The sequence below is a fragment of the Arachis ipaensis genome, chromosome B9 (genome assembly GCF_059453495.1).
Source record: "Arachis ipaensis isolate K30076 ecotype BB chromosome B9, ASM5945349v1, whole genome shotgun sequence".
NCBI lineage: Eukaryota > Viridiplantae > Streptophyta > Magnoliopsida > Fabales > Fabaceae > Arachis > Arachis ipaensis.
Genome location: NC_142444.1, coordinates 107,376,828 through 107,397,910, shown reverse-complemented (window position 1 = coordinate 107,397,910; position 21,083 = coordinate 107,376,828). Strand labels below are relative to the sequence as shown.

The following is a 21,083-nucleotide window of genomic DNA, read 5'->3' as shown; positions in this document are numbered from 1 at the left end:
TTTGTATATTTTACATACTCATGTATCAAATTTTCTTTAATTTCACCATATATGCATTTATCTTTTATTAGACTTAACATTAGGGTAATTTTGTCCCATATTTATTTATTTATTTATATTGTAATAATATCTTTGGCTTTTTATTTAATTTTTTTTATTTTTTATTTTTTTTATTTTTTTTAAAGATAAAAGTAAACATAACATATCAATGCAAATGGCTTTTTTCTGATTTCACAAGAGTACGCACCCAAATTTTCAATATTTGTCAGTAAAAACACAACACATTCTCATCAACCCAAGTTTCCACATTTCCCCACACTTAGTTGACACACAATCTCTATCTTAAACTAACCAAAGATTCAAATGGGATAAATAATTATTTTTCTGCTTAAGGCTAGTGATATGGTAAAATATAGAACAAATGGGGGTTAAGAAGGCTTAAAGTGGCAAACAAAAGTAAATGGGATGGTAGGCTATTTGGGATAAGTGAGCTAATAACAATTGATGGCCTCAATCATATGTATGCATGCAAATACACTAAACAATGGATATATAGAATGGAACAAATTATAGATTGCAATCATAGTGAAGAAAACACACCAGAATAAAATCATGGTTAAATAATGTAACTATATGATTAAGCTCAAAATCTCACAGGTTGTGTGTTCTTAGCTATAAACCATGTTCCAAATTACAATCTTCAAACAAGTTTAACATAAATTTTCAATTTAAATTAGTGAAATACTATAAAAAGTTTCTTCAAAAAGAATTCGTCACTTCAACCAAGTAGTGGTAAAATATGCACAAAATCAAGCAATCATACAATCAAACATGAAAATGGGACAACTAATTAACAAAGAAGATTAAACATTGGTGTCGAGAAGAAAATAACTAACCCATGGAAGTCGGTGTCGACCTCCCCACACTTAAAAGATTACACCATCCTCGGTGCATGCTAAGATGTGCAAGTAGACAGGTGGCTCTAACTGACGCTTTTTCTCCAAAGAATGTGCGTAGGAACTTGTTTGTCGTCCCATGTAAACGTCTTCCAGTTCCCTTCCTGGTGGCCATCCTGAAAGAAGAGAAAAGGGAAGAAAAGTAACCCAAAAACAAAGATAGAAAACAATTAAAATATGGTTGGGTTAATTCCAAATAATGAGGGTCTCAAGTACATGGTAGCTACAACATGCAAGTGAGAAAATAGTAGAAGTAAATGGCATATCAATGGTGCAAAAATTGCAATAATGGGGAAGAGATAGTAGGAATGAAAGAAAATATAAATTCATGTCAATGCAAAAGGAAAATAAGTATCATAAAAGATTAGCATTGACTTAAATAATATTACCCAATCAGAATAACACAAGTCATGAAGCACCAGAATAATGCAAGAGATATTTAATAGATGAGCAAAAAATTCAACACTGAAGAAAAAGTATCAAATTTAGAAAAGAAAATAAAAATATGCACAAAATTAAAATACAATGAGTAAAAGTATACAAATGCAATAAAGAAAGTAGAATTAAAGAGAATAAGGATGAGAAGTTAAATAAATGAAGAAGAAGAAAGTAAGAAATGAGGAGGAAAGAAGGAGAAAGGAGAGAAGAAAGAAGTAAGAAATGAAAAATAGGGCGCGACGCGCGCGCATGCATCATGCATAAGCGTGAAAACTGAATTAGCCATACGACGCGTAAGCGTCGCCCACGCGTACGCGTGGATGGCAAAAATTACACACTGACACGTGAGCGTCGGTCACGCGTACGCGTGACTACTCGTGTGACTCTAGCACCATGGCGTCACAACTCTCTGTTCAAGCACCCTTTCACTCGCTGATGCTTACGCGTGGATTGTCAAAAATCGTAGGGGACGTGTACGCGTGGGTTGGCTTGTGCTTCAGGCATCCCTCCCGCGCGTCTCCATCGTAACTCTCTGTCCCATTTATTTATACTGCGAACTTGCATGGGACGCGTGCGCGTCATAGACGCTTATGCGTCGGTCGCAGTTTTTTTTTAACCTATGAAATATGAAGCAAAATAATGGTAAACATGCAGAATTGGAAATTAACACTGATAAAAATAAAATAAAACAAATAAAACGGAAGATGATACCATGGTGGGTTGTCTCCCACCTAGCACTTTTAGTTAAAGTCCTTAAGTTGGACATTTGGTGAGCTCCTTGTCATGGTGGCTTGTGCTTGAACTCGTCTTGAAACATCTACCAATGCTTGGACTTCCAATAAGCTTCAACATCTCCAGATAAATTCACCAAGCCTTGATAAAGTTTTCCACAAGCTTTGAGCTCCCAAAGTCAATCCTCTTGTATGCCGGGATCCCAAATATTGTTTCTACACCCATCTTTAAGTTAATCATCATGATTCCATCCGGGTGGTTTAGCCTTGGAATTCTCATTTAAGCACCCAAACATCCTCCTATACCCAATCATTTGAGAATTATACTAACGCTTACAATTAGGCCTTGACCTTCCAACCATAACAAACCTAGGATGGTGTTGCCAACTACTAACCATCTCTCTTTTACTCTTAAAATCGCAGATAGCTCTATGTTGTCCATCCATTTCAAGCAGACCATATTCAAGTGGGAAGGTAGAGTTTAAGGATAAGAATTTTACCCACTTGAATGTTGTGTTGGATGGTAATGGCTTGGTGGGAGGTATCTTCAGTGGCAGCCTTGCCAATGTATGCTTCACTCTCTTGTGCTTCTCTTTGATGATCTCCACCTCTTTACAAGCTTCTGCAACTTCAATTCCTTGTTCATCAACTTCTTCTTTGGCTATTTCACATTCACTGGGAGAGGATTGAATTGTAGATAGAAACTCATCAATCATTGAATCCATCTCATGATCAACCTCCTCCAAGTTTTCAACCATGACATGCCTTAGAGGTTGTACACCCTCCTCAACATCGAATTCAAATGTCTTGGAAGGAGGCTCTATGACTCAAGTTTCCCATGGAGGTTTCCCATCTCCTAAGTCTTCAACCACTTCCTCTTCTTTGATAATTTCGGCTTTCTCTACTTACTCTAATACAAAATCAAACTCCTCCTTGATGTCAATTAGTGTAGAGTTGTCTTCAATGATGGAGCTTCCCTCTTGTTCAACCTTCACTAATTCGTCAACTACTTCATCTTCCAGGGTCTCTCCTACCTCTACCTTTTGGGCCTCCTCTTGCTTCTCTTGAAGTATGTATGCGTGAAACCGATCCATTACGTCCCTAAGATGATCCTTTCTCTCTTGTTCCATGTCACTAGCATAATTGGGATCGTGTTGCTCTTGGATTGATGGATGTGGGTGCTCTTCCATGGAGGGTGATGAGGGAAAATAATTCCACACAAACTCACCGGCAAGTGTACTGGGTCGCATCAAGTAGTAATAACTCACAAGAGTGAGGTCGATCCCATAGGGATTGATGGATCAAGCAACTTTAGTGAGGTGATTAGATTAGTCAAGCTAACAGTGTTGAATTGAGTGAAATTAAACTGGCAGAACGCTCAATTATTGAACGCCACGCTCACTTTTTGAGCGCTGGCTTCTTTGGTGTGCCTTCCTTACTTGGCACTCGATATTTGAGCGCTCAGTTCCTTTGTTGAGTGCTACCCTTAGTGCACTTGTTTCCTTGCCCAACGTTCACTTAGTGAGCGCTACGCTGAGTATTTGAGCAATCCTAGTGTGTATGGCCAACACGAGCTTCCTCTCCCAACTTGAAATTCACGCAAAAGGTAAGAAAGTGAACGCCACGTTCACTTCCAAAGTGAACGCTCATTGTTTAATGAACGCTAGCGCTCTCTTGCTTAATAAATGTTGCTTCCTTGCTTTAACTTTGCTTTCATTTCATTCATTTGGCATTAATAATTAAATGCATGCATGCTTTAATTATATTACTTAGTAATGCCAACGTAAAGCTTGATTTTCCAATTAGTAATAAATGTTTCATGCATGCTTTCATTGGCTTCATTAATTAATAATGCCAATTACGTAGCATTGCATTCATTCATTTCATTCTTAATTGGCATAATAATTAAATGCATGCATGCTTTAGTTATTAATTCATGATAATGCATGCATAAGGCAATAATGCATCTGTATCATGCCACGGCTTCATGGTCATGGGCCACGCTTTTAAAAGCGTGGCCTAAGGTTCTAAAGCGTGCTCAAACTTCAAAGTGTGTGATGCCAAGGCATCTTAGGCTAATTTCACTAGCATTTTTCTGTTAGTTTTAGTTGTTTTATGCACTTTCTTGAGCTTAAAGTAACCAAGAATGGTTAAAAGAATAACAAAGCAATGAACCATCCAAACAATATGATTTTGATGCAAATTCCATGAGTTTTAGTTATATTACTTGAATGCTATGAATGGAAGATTTCTCATGAAATTTTGCAAGACTTTGATGCATTTGTTTGGATGATTTCAGGGAAGATGAGGCTAAGCAAGGAAGCAACAAAATCAATAAAGGAAGCTTGTATATCACATGTGGAGTTTAAGTTCCAGTTTAAGCCTAAACTGGAGCTTAAACGCCAGAATCATGAAGGATAAGAAATGCTGGAATTGAAGTTTAACCTCCAGTTTAACCTTAAACTGGAGGTTAAACGCCAGAATGAAAAGTCTCACCAAAGAAGCATTCCACGTTTAACCTCCAGTTTGACCTCAAACTGGAGGTTAAACGCCAGAATGATAATGCCACTCAGGAAGGAGTTCCACGTTTAACCTCCAGTTTGACCTCAAACTGGAGGTTAAACGCCAGAATGGGAAAAGCACCAGGGAGCCATTTCCACGTTTAAGCTCCAGTTTGACCTCAAACTGGAGCTTAAACGTGTTCGACCAAGAACTCTCCTCCAGGGTTGCTCTCTCCATTTCCACGTTTAAGCTCCAGTTTGACCTCAAACTGGAGCTTAAACGTGTTCGACACCTCCAGGGCTACTCTTCTAAGCTTCCACGTTTAACCTCCAGTTTAACCTTAAACTGGAGGTTAAACGTGTTCGACCTCCAGGATGCCTCCTTCCATTTCCACGTTTAACCTCCAGTTTAACCTTAAACTGGAGGTTAAACGTGTTCGACCTCCAGGGCTGCCCTTCCTATATCCACGTTTAAGCTTCAGTTCAACCTTAAACTGAAGCTTAAACGTGTTCGACTACATGACTCTCCAGGGCTGCCTTCTTCCATTTCCACGTTTAAGCTTCAGTTTAACCTTAAACTGAAGCTTAAACGTGCTTCTACAAAAGGCCTCACTGGAAGTATCTGGCGTTTAAGCTGCAGTTTAAGCTTAAACTGCAACTTAAACGCCACTCTTGGAAAAGGTTTCTGGGCCAATAATCTTGCGGTTTAAGTTACTCTTTGAGCACAAACAATAACTTAAACTTACTCTGGTATGAAACCCAATTGAATATCATGGTTTATGGGATTGGGCCTGAAGGTTGATGAGTTTGAAATCTCAATTTATTGAGTCATGTGTCATTATTTGATTATCACTAAGTTGGCTCAATGAATGTTACAGAATTTGGATCAACAGCCTCATCAAGATTATGGATCATAAACCCAAGGCAAAAGGAAAGCAAGGAGAGGCCTCAAAGCCCAAGAAGCATAACTGAAGCTCAATATAGAAAGTGTATAAATAGGATAGAAGTTAAGTTAGAAAGGACCTTTTTACTTTTACTTTCACTTTTAGCTAGTTTTCATTTTCTTTGTAATTGAATTCAGAGCTATGACTCACTAAACCCCCTTTCATTGGGTTAGGGAGCTCTATTGTAATTCAATGAATCAATAATAGTTTATCTTCTTCTTCAATCTTTTCTCTTGAATTTTGTTAGAAAGCTTCTCGATCTAATTCCATTGAGTAGTTGTCTTGGGAAAGAAACTACCCATAATTGGAATCCTTCGGAACCTTGGGAAAGGAATGGAGGATTCATGCTAGAGAAGCTTTCTCACAGTGAATTGGATTGGGGTTTGGATGGATATTGTGACATGTAATCCTACCAAATTGTGGTTCATGAAACTGTGTGGTATAATCAGTGATCGAGCATCATCTCTTCTTATGAACATTTAAACCAAGGGATTGGGAATTTGTTCATTTTTAGAGAGAATTGGTGAGCCAAGGGATTGGGATCCAATCATATAAGATTGCCAAGCAAAATTCAATGAACGCATTGCTTGAGGAAGAGATAAACATGTTTTGATTCGGAGATCTCAATATCTCCTATAACCCAATGAATTCCCCAATTCTGATTTCCATCTTCTCTTTACATTCTGCAAATTAATTCATGCAATCACCCCATTCCCTTTTAATTTCAGCAATTTAGTTTCTGCTCTTTAATTCATGCAATTTAAGATTCCGCCATTTCAATTTCTTGTCATTTATTTTTCCCGCCAATTTTTCATTCCGCAATTCTCATCTCAATCTTGATTCCGCTCAACTAGAACACACTTCCAATCCGAATTGCTCACTCAACCAATCCTTGTGGGATTCGACCTCACTTTATTGTGAGTTTTTACTTGACGATAACCGGTGCACTTGTCGGAAGGAATTTTGCCGATCGTGCAATTTCCTAAATCGTAGCATAACTAGTTTATGCGCATCAGTGTGCCCCAAAATTCGTCTTTTCTCTTTTTGAGCTTAATTTGTACTTTTTTGCTTCTTTTTCCACTTATTTACTACAAGATTTATAAACTCAAAAGGTCAAAGAAACATACCATTTAAGCACAAAAGCATTCAATATTTAAGCACTAATCATCAATTTCTTGTATGAAAAAGCATAGAAAAATATAACATGATGACATGTCATCACAACACCAAACTTAAACCTTGCTTGTCCCCAAGCAAGAAAAGAATCATGCAATAGAGATTGACAATCCAAGGTAAGAAGAATAGCAACTCAATATTCATGGTTGGCTAGTTTTCTATGCATGCCACAATCACAAAAGAAATGTAAATGATTGATGCTTCTATCTAGCTCAATTTATGAAATCTTTTCCTTATATTTCTTCCTTGAAACAAGCTTTTGATTTTCTTATTAGCTTCTCCTTTTGGGTGTTTTGCCCCATGAGTTGATAACAAAGCTCCGACTCTAAACACTTTGTTTTCAAGTATTACCACTTGATACATAAGCACCACAAGCATTTAATTAGAGGAATTCTTCAAGCTCATTTATTTCTTTTCTTTACTCTCTAATCATTGATGCTCAGAGCCTTGAGCTCTGAGGGAGTGCTTTTGCACTTGAGCCTAGCCTTGACTCTAAGTGTTTTGTTTTCAAGCTTTTTGCCTGATACATAAACACCACAAGTACTTAACAAATTAATTGTCATTGGTACTCAGAGCCTTCAGCTTTCTCATTCTTTCCCTTTTTCTTTCTTGCCTTATTTGCATTTTCTTCTTCAAGGTTTTCATGATTTCAAAAGATTTCACAAAATGTCTTAGATGAAAACTTCAATTAAATAAAATCTAATGCAATTGAGTAACAATTAACCACACTAGCCTTCCAATACTTGTATGCACATGCTAAGTTCTTCTTTAATGCCTTGTTTGTTTATGATCATGATACTTTATTGCTTTTAAACTCACAAAACTCAAGTTGGTAGTCATAATGTCACAGCAAGATGTTACAATTTAGCAATCAAACTATGCTTGTTCATAACACACATGCACACGGAGAAGATAAAGATAATCATGTAATTTACAGTACTGGAAGTGAGTAGGAGGAGAAAGGAGCATTACCACCTTGTAGTTTATCTTTCTTATTGTTGTCCTTTTCCTCCTATTCCTCCCCTTCCCATGCCAAACTCAGAATGCTTGCTCATCCTCAAGAAACAATTAAAACAATGGTGATGGGGTCTAAAATGGACCATGAATGTCTTACACAATAAAAATGTTAGTAGTACATATGTTTAAGCAAGCAAAATGAAAAATAACAATCAAAGAACAGAAAACAGAGACAATGTGATTGCAAAAATAAGAGGGTGTGCATGATACATTGCATAAAGAATAAGTGGCACACCAAACTTAGTGTGATGCTTTCACTTGGAATTGATGCAAGTATCCAGTATAGATTGGACACAAATTTTGTTGCATAGCAATACCAAACTTAGAATGCAATCATATGTCAATTTATTTGAACTAAAACTAAACAAAGGAAACTGTTATATGTTAAATACAATCACCAAGGGAAGAATTTGTCATGAATAAGGATTTCTTGATGAGGTATTTAACAAAAGCAGTCAAGGAGCAAAACAATTGAAAGCATTAAAGACAAAGAAATGACTAAAGTAAACAGAATAACAAAGTGTCAAACCAAAAGAAAAAAAATAAAACTGCAGAGGCATTAGGATTATGCAGACAAGTAGTGTTGCTTGAATAAATTGCATAGAAAATAAGTGGCACACCAAACTTAGAATCTCAGTGTGACATTTTCATTTTTGATTTGATGCAATCATCCAGAAGGATTGAAAACAAATTGTTGCAGGACAACACCAAACTTAGAATGTAATCATATGCCAATTTATTAAAAGTAAACAAAGCAGACAGAGAGAGTAAACAAAGCAAAGAAATGAAACGTTACCTACGGTTGGGTTGCCTCTCAACAAGTGCTCTTTTAGTGTCATTAGCTTGACATATTGTTCTTCTATTTCTTTCTCTTCTTCTAGTTTGTTAAGAGGAATGACCTCAAGGGGGGAGAAAATTCAGCTATTGTCCCCTGTCTTGGTCTCTCCTCAGCAAGCCTCCTTTTGTTAATGGCTTGATTGAGCTTGCTTGCTGGATCAGGGGTAGGATTGTTTGTGGTTGACCTTTTCTTCTTCATGGATATGATCAATTGTGGCTTGGTCACAATCCTCTTCTCGGTGTTGTTTTTGGTTGCCTTCACTTCTTGGATATCATGACTTGGTGGTCGTGTGATTGTTGAAGTGATTTCTTCCTCAGAAGCTTCTTGCATTGGGGTTTCAATGAACCCTTCATCTTTGTAGCTCTCTGCTTCAAATGAGTGTGAAATCTCTTGATTGAATTCCTCCTTTTCTTCTTCATGATCTTCCATTAAATCCTTTGGGAGTGAGTCCTTATGTTCCATTGTTACTTCAACTAGCCTCTGTGGATTTGGAATCCTATGCTCATATACCTCCACCACCTCATTCTCCTTCACTGAAAATTTACTTGACCTTGAGGCCTCTTCATCTTGCTCTTCTACTTCCTCCTTTACAGATTGTTCTTTATCCTAAATTCTTGGCACTCCTAAGTTTCTTCTGCTTTTCTCTAAGTGCCCATTCATCTTCTTGAAGAGAATTTCTTTCCAGGATTTTTGTGTATTTCCAAGAGTTGTCCTTGTCTTTCAATGACTTGGTATTAGCTTTCCAAGGATTCTTTGGACCATTGAAGGTAATCCTCAACTGCTAGTTCAAGAGATGAAGATTGAGAGTAATTTTGGTGACATGGATATGTTGTGGTGAAGTTGTATTGAGGGGTGTGGGATGAATTTTGTGGTGGGTGGAATGAATTGTATGGATCATGGAGGAAGCTTTGTGTTGAGGTATAGTCAAGTGATGAAAGATTTTCAAATGAAAAATGGGGGGATGAAGTTGGACAACTTTGCATAAATGAGTTGAAGGTTTGCTCAAGTGATGATGGCTCTGGATTAATGGAGTATGACACATTAGGTGCTTTCTGATTTTGATCCTCCCAAGTACAACTTGAAGAATTGTTGAATTCATCACAGTATGGATCCTCTTGTGATATTGGTGGACAATTTTGCATGAATTTATTGAAAGCATAATCAAGAGATGATGTCTCTTACTGAGTATCGTATGGAGCACTAGAATTCCCTTCCCAGCCATAGTTAGTGTTAGTATCATAACAGTATGATTTACTTTGTGGCTCTGGGAGGAAATTCCTTTCACTTGATTGTTCAAACTCTTGTTGATATGCACAGACACCATGAGGATAATGACATAAATCATTTTGTGTTTCTGGACAATATCTCATGTGATTTGCTTGATCAATTTGTGGCTGACGAACTGATTTCTGCTGGTGAAGAATTTCACAAATAAATTCTCGTTGCTAGTATAGATTCTAAACCAACAAGGAATCCTTTCGTACAAAAGTTTGGTTGTCACAAGTAACAAACCCCTAATAAAATTGATAACCGAAGTATTTAAACCTCGGGTGGTCTCTCAAGAAATTGTAGGGAGGTGTATTTATTATTGGTTATGGAAGATTATCTTTTTTGGGGTTTTTGTATAATGAATAGGAAAAGTAAATTACAAGAATTAAAGTAATAACTAATAAAGCTCTTAGCAAGGTATGAGAACTGGAAATTCCATCCTAGTTATCCTTATTAATTGTGATGAGAATTTTTCATTACTCCCACTTAGTTAACCCTTACTAAATAAAGGAAAGTCAAGTGGACTAATCAATGGGATTCCTCAAGTCCTAGTCAACTCCTGAGAAAAGACTAGCTTTAGAGGGATCCAAATCAACCAGCAAATTCCAATTATCAATCAACAAGGGAGTTTGATAACTCAAGTGTCATCAATTACTCAATTTAAGCTAAGAATATAAAAAGCTAAATTAAAAGCATAAATCTGAAATACCTCAAATTGCATTAAATATAAAATCAAATCTAACAATGGAAGGTTCATAAACCAAATTGGGAAAATAAGAAATTAACAAGTGAAATAGACAAACCAAAGTACTAGAATAAACAAAAGTAAAAGAGAAACTAAATTAAAGGAACATTGAACCTGGAATGGAGAAGACACAAACCTAAAACTAACAGAAATCCTAAATCCTAAACTCTAGAGAGAGGAGAGAGCCCCTCTCTCTAGAAAACTATATCTAAAATCTAAAATTGTGAATTATGAGAAGTTGTCTCAATGAATGAATAGATTATCCTACTTTATAGCCTCTAATCTGTGTTTTTTGGGCCAAAAACTGGGTCAGAAATAGCCCAGAAATCGCTGGGGAGGAATTCAAATACGTACAGGTCGTTGGAATTTCTGCAGAACCACGCATGCGCATGGATTCACGCGTGCGCGTCACTTATCTCCAGGGCAAATATAGAAAATTATATATCATTTCGAAGCCCCGGATGTTAGCTTTCCAACGCAACTAGAACCGCCTCATTTGGACCTGTATAGCTCAAGTTATGGTCAGTTAAGTACGAAAAGGTCAGGCTGGACAGCTTAGCAATTCCTTCAGTTTCTTGTATTCTTTCCAGTTTTGCATGCTTCCTTTCCATCCTCTAAGTCATTCCTGCCTATAAACCTTAAAATCACTTAACACACATATTTTAGGAATCAAATGGTAATAGGAGAGGATTAAACATAGCAAGTTTAAGGCCAAAGAAGCATGTTTTCAATCATAGCACAAAGTTAGGAAGGAAAATGTAAAACCATGCAATTTATATGAATAAGTGAGTAAAGAGTTGATAAAAACCACTCAAATTTGCACAAGATAAACCATAAAATAGTGGTTTATCAGTGGCTCTGGAGCATATCTCCATTGATTGAAGTGCTCTGAATTTGCATTTTCTTGGAGATATTCCCATCCACCATTAGAATAATGACTTGAATCATATTGTGATGGTGAGAATATCCCATGAAATTTGTTTGATCAAAAGGTGAATTGAACTCCATTTGAATTTTGTAAAACACACCACCAAAGAAAACTTAAATTCATATCTCAGGTAAGATTTGCTTAGTGAGGCAAAAACACAAACACCTTAGTGTCAACTCAGAACAGAAAATTAAAAGAACAAAAACAATGAAAATGCTTAATCTAGACTTCTCACCCACTTAATCATTGTCGATCTAAATCAATCCCCGACAACGGGGCCAAAAACTTGATGAGGGAAAAATGATTCCACACAAACTCACCGGCAAGTGTACCGGGTCGTATCAAGTAGTAATAACTCACCAGAGTGAGGTCGATCCCACAGGGATTGATGGATTGAGCAACTTTAGTTAGGTGATGAATTTAGTTAAGCGAATATTTGATGATTTGATTGAAACTTGATTAACAGAAGTAAAATTGCAAGAAAATAAAAGGGAGAGGGTAAATTGACAGAATCTTAAAGTGCAGAAGAAGTAAATTGTAGAAACTTAAAGTGTAAGAAAGTAAAAGAGCTAAAACTTAAATTACAAGAAATGTAAATAACTGAAACTTAAAGTGTAAAAAATTTAAATTGTTGAATCTAAATTGACAAGAAACTTAAATTGCATCAAGAATAAAGGGATTTGGGTACTGGGATTCAAAATTGAGCTGGAAAACGTAAATTGAAGTAAATCAGAGAACTATGAGATGAAGAGGTTCATATCTAGATCTTAGTAGCAAAACAGAAATGAAAAATTTGCAAAGAAATCAAAAGAAATGAGAACTTGAATCAGATTTAAAATCTTAAAGAGAAATCAACAATTGCCTTCAAATAACAAAACAGAAAGGAGCTTAAATCTTAATTGCTCTCGTGACCAAAGATAGACAAGAAGAAATTGCAGAAGAAATTAAATGAAAGCAGAGAAGAAAACTCAGATCTAATTTCCAATTCTTAGAAACAAAACAAGCAAAAGTAAAAGATGATTCTCAGATGAAGAATTTTAGTAGAATTCTTCAATCTCAATTCAAAACCCAAAACAGAAATTAGAAGTTGCAGAAGAAGAGAAAATGAACACAGAAAGCCAAACTCGGATCTAATCCCAATTCCCCAAATTCAAAAGAAAATTTAAAAAAGAGCAAAAAGTAAAAGTAAAACAAAAAAAATGAAGTAAAGGTCCTTCGCAAATCAAAATTGCTCCTATTTATACACTTTCTATTTTAGTCACTAAGCACTTTGGAATGGGCCTTTGGGTTTGTGAAGAAATAGATCCAAAATTGCACTTGATGGCATGGGTCAGGTGCATTTTGTGAAGCTCCAGTGGAGCGCTTAGTTTACTTAGTGAACGTCCCGTTCACTTTGCCAAGCATGCCTCTCCACAAGCGCTTTGGCTCCCTGGCGTTTACTTAGTGAACGGCACGTTCACTTGTTGAACGTTGCCTGGTGCGTGGCCCCTTGGTGCGCACTTGTCTTCATGGGCGTTTACTTATTGAACGCTGCGTTCATTATTTGAGCGCTGCCTAGCGCTCCCTTGGTCGAGCGCTTCTCCTAGCGCTCCCTTGGTTGAGTGCTACGTTCATTCCTTTGAGCACCCTTAGTGTATGGATGGCCAAAAGCTTGCCTCCAAAGCTGGAAAGCCCAAAAACGTTCACAAAGTGAACGCTACGTTCACTTCCAAAGTGAATGCTGGCCTAAAAGCATTGCTGAGTGTGGCGTCCTCTTTGTGAACGTAACACTTACCTGATTGGCCTCTCCCATTTCTTCATTTCTTCGCCTACAAGTAAACAAACAAACAATCAAAGTATCACCAAATTCACAGGGTCTTTGCATCATTCATGAAATCAATTAATTCTAGCATAAACCCTATGATTTTGTGTAAAATAAATGATGGTTGATTGATTCAAAATAATCATGAAAATCCACTCCAACTACTTACTTATTGTGCAAGAAAGTGCATAAAACCTAATAAAACTAATGAAAAATGCTTGTAAAACTAGCATAAGATGACTTGTCATCATAGGGTGGTGATGGGATGGAATGATCATGATGTGGTTGAAAAGGAAGTGCACTAGAGCTTGAGGGTTGAATGTTGGGGGTAAATGATGGATCCATGCGGGATATAAGAGCTTAGAGAGTAGAGGTGAGATTAGTGATCTTAGAGGTAAGTGTGGTTTGAAGCTCTCTTTACCCTTGGTGAATAACACTAAGGGTATTATCTACGGGAGTTTGGGGTGGATAGGAAGGTTCATTTGTTGGGAGAAAGGGCTCATAATATGAAGGTGGTTCCTCTTGATAAGGATATGGAGATGGTGTATATTGAGGTGGTGGTTCTTGGGGGTAATTGTTTTGGAATTGGGGTGGTTCTATGTATGGTTCATATGGTTCTTGGTATAGTGGGTAAGGATTTCGGTCATATGGGGGTGTTTGGTGGTAAGGGGCTTGTGAGTATGGTGGTTCAAAATTATGTTAAGGAGGGGATTCATAGGCATGTGGTGGTAGTTGTTGACACGTACAATAAGGACTACCACATCCATTAGATTGGTATGCATTAGGATTGGAGTTATACCTATATGAGACCGGAGGAGGTTGTTGCCAAGAAGGTTGATCGTAAGCTTGAGGCTCCTCCCACCTTTGATTGTCCCATCCTTGATGCATGTTCTCATTATAGCTTCCATTTCCTGTAACATAGTTTGAACCAAACTCATAGCCAAAGGGGTGAGAATTCATAGTAGCAAATAAAAGCAAAAACTAATAAAAACAAGCAACTAAGTCCTAAAACTAACAAAGACTAACAAACAAGCAAAAAGCAAATATTTACAATAACCAATAATAAGGCACACGTTTGCAATTCCCCGGCAACGGCGCCATTTTGATGAGCAGATTTTTGCTAGTAAAGAATTCACAATAAATTCTCGTTGCTAGTATAGTTTCTAAACCAACAAAGAATCCTTTCACACAAAAATTTGGTCGTCACTAAAGCAAACCCAATAAAATTAAACCGAAGTATTCAAACCTCGGGTCGTCTCTCAAAGGAATTGCAGGGAAGTGTTCTTATAATTGGCTATGAGTTGTATATTTTGGGGTTATTGAATAAAAAATAAGAAAAGTAAATTGCAAAGGAAACAAACTAACAACTATAAAAGCTCTTGGCAAGGAATGAGAATTGGAAATCCTATCCTTATTATCGTCCTCAATAGTGATGAGAATTGTTCATTGCTCCCACTTAGTTAACCCTCTAATTATGAGGGAAAGTCAAGTGGATGAATCAATTTGATTCCTCAAGTCCTAGTCAACTCCTAAGGAAAGACTAGCTTTAGTGGAATCCAAATCAACTAGCAACTTTTAATTATCAATCAACAAAGGAGTTTGATAACTCAAGTGTCACCAATTACTCAACCAAAGCCAAGAGGAGATAAAACTAATCTAGAATCCAACCAAGCATTTTGTCAAACACTCGATAGGCACAAAATAAAAGCATAAAAAACTAACAAGAGAATATTAAATCTAAACATCCAATAACAAGGATTCAATAACAACAAATGAAGAAGCAAGCAATAAACATGAAATACCTCAAATTGCATTAAGAGGGAATTGAATCTAACATGAGAATTCATAAACTAAATTAGCAATATAAACTAATCAGTAAGAGAAATAAATAAACTAGAATGATAGAACAAATGAAAATAGAAGAAACCTAGATTAAAGCAAGGTAGAATTCTGAAATTGAGAAGAAATAAACCTAAAAAAGCTAAAACCTAGAGAGAGGAGAGCCTCTCTCTCCAGAAAACTACATCTAAAATCCTAAAATTATGTGAATGAAAGTTGTATGAATGAATGAATGATTCCCCTACTCTGCAGCCTCTAATCTGTGTTTTTCGGGCTTGAAACTGGGCCAAAAATAGCCCAGAAATCGCCCCCAGCGATTTTTGATACGTCCAGCACGTGGCTCTGTCACGCGTACGCGTCGTCCACGCGTACGCATCGCTGAACTTTTGCAAGGTCACGCGTGTGCGTGATGCACGCGTCCGCATCGTCTAACTGCATGGCAACGATGGCAACTTGCTTATCATTTTGAAGCCCGAGATGTTAGCATTCTAACGCAACTAGAACCGCCTCATTTGGACCTCTGTAGCTCAAGTTATGATCGATTTAGTACGAAGAGGTCAAGCTTGACAGCTCAACAATTCCTTCAATTTCTTGTATTCCTTCTATTTTTGCATGCTTCCTTTCCATTCTCTAAGCCATTCCTGCCCTATAAACCCTGAAATTACTTAACACACATATCAAGGCTTTGAATGGTAATAAGAGGGGATTAAAGTTAGCAAATTTAGGGCCAAAGAAGCATGTTTTCAATCATAGCACAAAATTAGGAAGGAAAATATAAAACATGTGAATTCAATGAATAAGTGTGAGTTTAGTGGCTAAAGTCCACTTAATTAAGTAGAAAATTCACCACGAAATAGTGGTGCATCAATAGCGTGCAGCAGTTATTAAAAAGCATAAAAAGAAAAGGTATGAAGTAAAATACCAACCTGAAAGGAGGAACAAGAAGACAACAACGGATGCGCAGCAAAGAACACGAACGGTCCAAACAGACTCTTTGGAACTCCAAAGAAAGAAGAAAGCTGGGGGAAAATCGAAAGCAAAGAAGAAGGAGTGATGCCAGGGCATCTTGGCCAGTTTCACTGACCTTTTTCATTACTATTTTAGGGGAGTTTCATGCATTTTCTTAGTAAATAAGCAAGTTTTGGGTGATTATACACTTACATCTTGATTCAAGCAAACATTGTGAACTTTACATTATTTCACGAGAATTATGCATGAATTGAATGATAAAATGGATGATGCATGATCTCATGACTTGAAACAAAGCTTTGATGCACCTTGTTTGTTTGATTTCAGGACAAAGGAAGCAAAGAAGAGCCACGTTAGCATCCACGTTAGTCTCACTAATGTGACCACTAACGTGAAAAGGGAGCAAGCTTGCAACGTTAGTGGTAAGGTTACCACCAATAACGCCTTCGAAAGCCATCATAACCCACGTTAGTTGCCACATTAGTTACAGTAACGTGGGAACTAACGAGGAAGGAAAGAGAAGCTCCAACGTTAGTGGTAAAAGTAAACACTACCAACGTTCCAAAAGGCCACACTTAGCCACGTTAAGAGTCACGTTAATCCAATTAACGTTAACTCTAACGTGGAATAAGAAAGAAGATCGCCAACGTTAGTGACACTCACCTTTGTCACTAACGCTGGATCAGGCCAAGATTGCCTATGTTAGTGGTCACGTTAAGACCACTAACGTGAAGGGTAACGTGGAGCAAAGGATGATGTGCCAACGTTAGTGACGCTACCCTTTTTCACTAACATTGGAGATGGCAAGCACACCCACATTAGTGGTCACGTTAATGCCATTAACGTGAAGCACTAACGTGGAAGGAAGGGGCGTTTTGAAGCGTTAGTGACAAAGGTAAGTGTCACTAATGCTCTCGAGCTCTGGCATGCCCACGTTAAGGGCCACGTTAGCTACACTAACGTGCATCATTAACGTGGAAAAGAGGGACAAGGAGCAACGTTATTGGTAAAAGTAAGTGTCAATAACACTTGCGAAGGGCTAAGAGAATACGTTAGTGGTAACGTTAGTACCACTAACGTTGAAGTTAACGTGGATCAACTAGTTTGGAACGTTAGTGACAAAGTTATCGTCACTAACGCTTTCGAACCTAAGTTTACACTTAACGTTAACGCCACTAACGTCCTAACTAACTTCCCATCATGCCTAACTCACATTCTTTCTGCAAGCAAAGTTGAGCCCACTAACAGCTGTAACTGCTTCAACTAAAGATCAAAGGCCCATATCCAAGACTTGAAGAGCTAACTAGAAGATCAGAAGAGTAGTATATATAGGGATAGTTTTGAATTAAAAAGGGATCTGGAATTTGGGAAACTACACTTTGTACATTTTACTTTCTCTGCAACTTATAGTTTAGTTTTCAGAATGTACTCTTCTCTATCATTTTCCATTTCCAGAGCTATGAACAACTAAACTCCTTTTCATTGGGTTAGAGAGCTCTGTTGTAATTTGATGGATCAATTATAGTTTTCATTCTTCTTCCTCTCTCTTTTCTCTTGATTTCACTAGAAAGCTTTCGATCTTAATTCAATTGGTTAGTTTTCTTGGAAAAGAAACTCTCCATAATTGGATCTCCTCTGAGCCTTGGAAAAGGGATGAGGAGATCATGCTAGAATTGCTTTCTCATGTTGGACCAAATTGGGGTTTGGATGAATATAGTGACATATAATCCTACCAACACTTTGATTTGGAAATACATGTGGTGTAATCAGTGACCATACTTCTTCTCCTCTCATGAGCAATTAAATCAAGGAATTGGGCAATTGTTCAAGCTTAGAGAGATTGGGTTGCCAAGGAATTGGGATCCAATCACTTAAGATTGCAAAGGAGATCAACAAATGCATTGATTGAGGAAGAGATGAGAATAAACTTGATCCGGAGAATGCAACATCTCCTAAGCCCAATGAATCCCCCATTTCTGATCTTACCCATTCTCTTTATCTTCTGTCATTTACTTTTATGCTCATCTCCCCAATTCCCCATTTAAGATTCTGCAATTTACTTTCTGCAAATTTACATTTCGCCATTTATTTTCAGCACTTACATTCTCTGTTATTTACTTTCCCGCCATTTAATTTTCTGCAATTTTTCAACTCAATTTCTGCTTAGCTCAACTAAAACATTCCTCTAATTAAAGTTTCTTGACCAATCAATCCCTATGGGATTCGACCTCACTCTATTGTGAGTTTTTACTTGACGATAATTCGGTATAGTTGCCGAGGAAAATTTGTTGAGAGACAAGTTTTCGTGCATCAAGTTTATGGCGCCGTTGCTGGGGATTGATTTTGTATCAACAATGATTAAGTTGGAGGATAACTAGATTGAGCAATTTTCTTTTGTTTTGTTTAATGCCATCTGAGTGGTTTACTTTCAGTTTTAGCTATTTTCTTCCCTTTTCCATTGCCCGTTTCTTGTGTTTTCTTCGTTGTTTACAATTTGGTTCACCAACCCACTAACTGTTTGATACATTGCACCACTCACACTAACAGCCATTCTAACAAGAGTAATTTCTTCATTTATTTTCTTTCTTGCTTTTTGCTTTGTTAGTTGTATGACAGGTAGAAGAAGCGGGGCTTCAACTTCCTTTGATTCTGAACCTGAGAGGACCTTCCTTAGATTAAGGAGGGAAGCAAGAGGGAAGATAGTCGTTGGTGCTGAGGAAGAGGAAGAGTATTTTGAAACCGACATGGAGGAGAATATGGAGAATCACCATGAAGAAGAATCTCACAACCATGCCAGAGAAGGCCCAGTAAGTCATGCTGGGCAAGAGAAAAGAGTTCTAGGCTCTTATATTAATCCAAACCCTGGAAATTGTGGAAGTAGCATCCAAAAGCCAACCATACATGCCAATAACTTTGAACTAAAGCCCCAGTTCATCACCCTCGTTCAAAACAACTGTGCATTCGGAGGAAGCACCCAAGAAGACCCCAATCAACATCTAACCACCTTCCTAAGGATATGTGATACTTTGAAGTCTAATGGTGTTCATTCTGACACTTATAGACTGCTTCTGTTCCCCTTTTCACTCAAGGATAAAGCAGCTAAATGGCTGGAATCCTTCCTGAAGGAGAGTTTGACAACATGGGAAGATGTGGTGAACAAATTCTTGGCGAGATTCTACCCTCCTCAAAGAATCAACAGGTTGTGAGCTGAGGTACAAACCTTAGGCAACAAGATGGTGAAACTCTCTATGAAGCATGGGAGAGGTTTAAGGACTTAACAAGAAGGTGCCCGCCAGACATGTTCAATGAATGGGTGCAGTTACACATTTTCTATGAGGGTCTTTCTTATGAATCAAAGAAGGCAGTAGACCACTCATCCAGGGGATCTCCAAACAAGAAGAAGACCATTGAAGAAGCCGTAGATGTCATCGAGACTGTAGCTGAGAATGACTACTTCTATGCTTCTGAAAGGAGCAACACTCGAGGAGTGATGGAGCTGAACAACATGGATGCACTGCTAGCTCAAAGCAAGATGATCACCAAGCAGCTGGCTGACCTTACCAAGAAGATGGAAAGAAACCAAGTTGCAGCAGTCACCACCTCATCAGCAGCTCAAGAAAGAGTAAATATAGAGGAAGAAGGTGACCGGGAACAAGCCAACTATATTGGGAACACACCAAGATAGACCCATGATCCGTACTCCAAAACTTATACTCCTGGTTGGAAGAACCACCCAAACTTTGGGTGGAAAAATCAACAAGATCAAAGCCAAGACCAGAGACATCACAACCCCAACAACAATGCAACTCATCAACATTCCACACAGAGATCATATCAGCACCCACCCAACAACACCTCTCAACATCCATAGCAAAACCAGAATGGCCCTTCTCACCCCTCCAACCTCAACCCACCATCACCATCCGAAGATAGACTCTCCAGAATTGAGACTCTACTTGAAGGTATATGTAAGGAAGTCCAAGACAACAGCGTTCAAGGATGAAGTGCAAGCTAATATCAAAAACCAGGGAGACACCATCAAGAGGCTGGAGTCTCAAGTGGGATATCTCTCTCAGCAGATTCCCAAGCCTACTGATAGTTTCCCAAGTGACACGGAGAGAAACCCGAGAGGTAAAGCAAGGAAAGTAAGATGGGAAGAATGCAAGATGGTCACTATAAGTGATGAGGGGAGTGTGGAAGACCCGAACAAACCATTAGAACGCTCTCGAGATATTCCAGTAGAGAAGCAAGAAGAGAGTGACCAAGAAACCAAACCCATACAGAAGGAGGAGTTAAGGGAGAAGGAGATTCTGAACCCATATGCACCCTTTCCCCAAAGACTCAAGGGAGGTGTAGAAAGGAAAGTGTACTCAAAGTTCCTTGACATGTTTGCATCTCTCCATGTAAACATACCATTCATCAAGGCTCTCCAACAAATGCCCTCATACATTAAGTGTATGAAAGAGCTGCTGACCAAGAAAAATTCACTAAATGGAGGGCAAACAATAGTGATGAATAAGGAGTGTAGTGCTCTCATTCAAATAGAGTTGCCTACAAAAAGGAAGGACCCAGGGAGTTTTCACATCCTTTGTGCTATAGGAGAAACAGTGATTGATAAGGGACTCTGTGACCTATGAGCAAGCATCAATTTGATGCCTTTATCCCTTATGAAGAAGCTTCAAATCAATGAGCTAACACCCACAAACGTAATCATCAAGTTGACTGACAAAACTCAAAAACAAGCAATAGAGGTGGTTGAGAATGTGCTGGTGAAGGTTGGGAACTACTTCCTTCCCACAGACTTTGTTATCTTAGAGATGGAAGAGAGGTACCTCCATCCAATCATATTGGGAAGACCATTCCTAGCCACAGCCAGAGCACTTATAGATGTGGAGCGAGGAGAGTTAATACTGAGGATACCTGATGAACAA

At 38.0% G+C, this 21,083-nt stretch overlaps 1 non-coding gene across 1 annotated transcript; it reads right to left on the bottom strand.

The window, feature by feature from the left end:
• Positions 1-19,349: 19,349 nt before the first annotated feature.
• LOC148545814 (small nucleolar RNA R71) lies at positions 19,350-19,452 on the bottom strand. The gene has a single exon (XR_015901310.1). It is a non-coding gene; the product is annotated as a small nucleolar RNA R71 (small nucleolar RNA).
• Between the last annotated feature and the right edge of the window lie 1,631 nt (positions 19,453-21,083).